We start from the raw sequence: 4389 nt of genomic DNA on the forward strand, positions 1-4389 counted from the left end.
GGACTTTTCTGGACAGAACAGTAGCACTTGTGACCATTGCTTTTCTTTTATTCAGTTTTTAAGAAAACTTTAGATCAGTCATAAATATAGAAAGCAAGGATTTCCATTTTAAATCTTGTATATATAGTAAGACAATGTACCTTAGCAATAGTGGTTTGTATCTATTTTCAATTTTCTTTTTATTCCAGTTTTGTTGGGAATCTTTGTCTCATTTCACTCTTCTATATGTCAGTTTTCTTATCTGTAAAATTAGAATGTTGGATTAAATACTTTGTGTTTTGTCCTATGACTTACACTATAACAACTATATTGTTATAACCAATAGCATATTTGCATACTATTTATAAAACACTTTTGTATGCTATCAATTAAATTCCCAATAGCCTTGAAATACAATGATTATAATAAACCATTTTACAAATAAGAGAAATCAGGCTTTAATTTGTCCGAGTGAGAAAAATTGGTAGATAATGGAGCTAAGATTCAAACCCAGAATCTCTGATTCCAAATTTCATGTTCTCTGCTCCATGTCACAGTATTTCCTAATCTGGGAGATCAGTGATGTATCTAATTATTTTTTTCTTTTAGTCTCTCATTTAATGGGTTTTATGTCAGATTATGCTCATTCTAAAGTGACACAAAACCTATTGTATGCCTTATTTCTCTTAAACTTTTTCCAAAAGCCAGTTCTACTTTCACAAAGACCCTCAATAAACATGTGGGAAAGCCCATACATCTCTGCTTCCCACAGTACCTCTCTTTTGAAAGTGGGAAGTTTCTGTATTATGGAAAGGTGTCAAGATCTCTACTAAGGAGAGAAAACAGGGATTCTAAGAAAAGGAAACCAGTACAATGGTATGATTTCTAGATTAGTTTTCTAACTCCAGAAAAGCCCAAGACTTAGGAGATATATCAAGAGAGGTGGTTTTGGGACTAGAAGGAGTGAAGGCTTTGATGCCAGATGAAACTAGGATCATGTCTTATCCTCCTCTGACAAGCTGAATAACCTTGCTAAACTCTGCTGACCGATTAGAGTCAAGGTTTTCTTTCTCTCTTTTTAAAAAAATTTATTTTGAGGAAGACTAGCCCTGAGCTAACATCCGTGCCCATCTTCCTCTACTTTATATGTGGGATGCCTGCCACAGCATGGCTTGCCAATTGGTGCCGTGTCCGCACCCAGGATCAAAACGGGCAAAGCCTGGGCCACTGCAGTGGAACATGCGCACTTAACCGCTGCGCCACCAGGCCAGCCCCTAGAGTCAAGGTTTTCTTGTCTGCAAAATACCTACAACATGTGGCTTTGGGGAGGCTAAAATGCCACAAATGTATAAGAAGTATCTAATTCAGTGTTAAGAGCATTGATAGCATTTGATAACATTATGTCTGATTATCTATACCAGATAGTTCAACTGAAACTCATTAGTTAAATCTCTGCATCCATTTACAATTCTGTACTATGATTTTTTTAAATGTTAATAGTACTGACACAGTAACATAAATGTCCAACTGTATACTTTGACTTGAGAAATCCATACTTGTATTGAACAAAATTCATCCGTTCAGCAAATATTTGCAGAGCATCTACTAGTGCTCAGTGCTGGGGAACAAGACAAGTATTTGTTGGTTCTCATGGAGTTTATATTATTGACACTTTCACTTAATTGTCTACATAAAGTGTAAATGCACTTTTTAGAAAATCTTGCTGTTGATAAGTCAAAATTTACTTTTACTTGGTATAAATTTCCCTTGACAACTCTAGCTCCCACAAATACAACAAAGCAATAGATATGTTTGGCAGAGCAACTCTTTATGTCCTGTCTTCTGTGTTGCCAGGGTGATGGTAGCAATATTGAAAACACTGGAGGTGGTTGTTATTGTCAAGGATCCTGAATATCATTTCCAAATGGAAGAACTGTAAAAAGCAAAATGTAGGCTGGGGTGTGGGCAGTAGACTGGCCATGGCTATACACAAACTGGATGAATGGATTATTGGTTATTAATCAAATGCAGGTGCTAGTCTTAGAAATGTAATGCTCATAGGCAATATTTCCTTAATATGTAACAATTTATGAAATTTTAGTGATTACATCAGATATTTGGATGTTTTTTGAGAAGCTAAAACCATATCATTGCATGGTTTCAAAATTGGGTTTTTTTCCCACTTTTCGCTTCCTCTCTTTCTTTCAGGGGAAAACAATTCAAAAGGTATATTGAACTTTTTTGGGTCACTTCTCTAAATCAGAATTGAAATGTTGCCACAGTACAAGTTCAGCTTGTAAAGGATTTTTTAAACATATTGATTATATACTTTAAAGAGAATAAATGATTATCTACCAATCCTGAAAAGAAAAAGTCATCTATTAGGTCAGCTGAATTTTCTTTTACATGAAAGCACCGCAGTCATGTAGACACATGAACCAGGAGGCAAGTCATTGGTGACTTTTTCATCCTTACCAACTTCATTCAATCAATCTCTTATCTCCAAGCCAACTAGTACATTGGCACTGAATTAATTAAAAACACACGAAAAAGCTCCTTGTGAGGAAAGCTGTGAATTGAACCTGTCAACCTCCATCTCTCCCTCTTGACAGTGTAGTGTGGAGAGGGACAGACAGAGACGAGAGACAAGACACTGAGATTAAAGAGATAGAGACTGAGACTACATTTATTAGATTTCTTTGCTGCTGGGTTTTTGTTTTCAAGTTTCAGATGTATTTTATTTCTCTAGTTATGCTATAATGAGCAACAGAGGGCTTAGATGACAAGTGGGTTTTGAAACAATTCTGTATTACAGCAACTGTAGTGGTTACTGATCTGTCCACTCCTTTGAGGTGACTCTACCAACAAAGGACAAGTTCCATTCTATTCCAATCTGTGTGATGGCAAGCATCCATACAATGACATGGCAAGTGGTTCTGCTGGCTAGCACAGCATTGTCATATTTGTCATGAAAATCCGGCGAGTATTTTATGTGGCTCTGTCTTGCCATAATTTGCTGAATGCTTCAGTTCTTGAGACAACTTAGAGCATTTCTGGCCAAGGGAAGCGTCATGAAGGTGTAATAGAATTGCAGTTGATTGCAGCTGCTGGTCTACTTCATTGCAAGGAGAACCGTAGGAACTCTGAAACTCAAATGCTCTTGTCAGAAAGTTCAAGATTCAGCATCTATTACCAGTTTACTATAAAATATACATTTCAGGAAAAGTCAAACGGAAGAGATGCTTAGGACAGGGTGTAGGGGTTGAGGAGAGAACTTTTATGCCCTCTCTGGGTACAGCAGCCTCCCAGCATCTTATTGTGTTCATCAACCTGGAAACTCCACTGCTGGGTTTCTTGATACAAATTAGGTTTTGCCAATCACATGCAATGTTGTGATATTTGAAAGGCAGGAGGAGTAATATGGAGACATTTCGTATATTTAAACTGTTTTGTTTGTTTCTGTTGATAATCAAAGCCATATTGATGTGAAGTCTTTCTGCACCAGTTTTAAAACTTTCCTGCAGAGTTTTAGTGTCTATTTTCTAGCTTCGTGGATTTTGAGAAGCACTGTTCAGCCAGCTCTGAAGGCCCAGTCTGGACCTCACTTCTCCAACTGTTCCAGCAATTTTTAAATTATATAATCCTCTATTAAGTCATGTTCTGCTCAAAATACCTAAAGAAGTTTTTGTTTTCTCCACTAAACCTTGTCTGATATACATCTCATGTCCTTCTCTGTTTGAAAACTTCAATACCTAACCCCTCTTTATGGGACAATATCCAAATAATTAGCATCAGATTAAAGGGGGTATATAATGACACAACATCATTCACTTCCATTAGTTTAGGTTAGTGAAAATTAATTGAACTATACTAAAAATATATAGTTAGTATATATTCACCACGAATTAACAAGAAAATATCACCAACATCATTTTGCTAGCAAGAATGAACAAATTTTGCTAGCATAGTGAACAAATTATGTTACAGACTTGACTTGTAGAAAAATGGTCTTGCCACACACTTACAGATTCTTTTCCCATTATTTGAAAATGTAGAAGAGGCAGGATTTTAAACAGGTCCTGAATTCAACTCTAAGTATACCTCTGGAAGAGTACTGGGTTATCAGCAAACACCTCAACACTTCATGCAAAATTTGTGTTTATTCGTGCACATGCATTTTTTCTGGAGGAAATTGTCCATAGATTTTACCAAGTTTCCAGAATGGTTCCCCAAAAAGATTAAGAAACACTAGTGCAACATAGTGATATAATTATTTACACTAAATAGATCTAAGAGAATATATTCTATTTATAATTACCAAAAAAGCATTCATCATTCACTATTAAATAAGGAAACTATGGTTTTACAGACAGACCAGAGAAGCCATTAAAATAAGCATTGATTAATACC

The 4389-nt window shown here is 36.0% G+C and overlaps 1 pseudogene; it reads right to left on the reverse strand.

Annotated features, from left to right (window-relative positions):
- Positions 1 to 2806: 2806 nt before the first annotated feature.
- LOC106840182 (cytochrome c oxidase subunit 7B2, mitochondrial-like) lies at positions 2807 to 3052 on the reverse strand (annotated as a pseudogene).
- Positions 3053 to 4389: the final 1337 nt, after the last annotated feature.

This window comes from Equus asinus, chromosome 1 (genome assembly GCF_041296235.1).
Source record: "Equus asinus isolate D_3611 breed Donkey chromosome 1, EquAss-T2T_v2, whole genome shotgun sequence".
Taxonomy (NCBI): domain Eukaryota; kingdom Metazoa; phylum Chordata; class Mammalia; order Perissodactyla; family Equidae; genus Equus; species Equus asinus.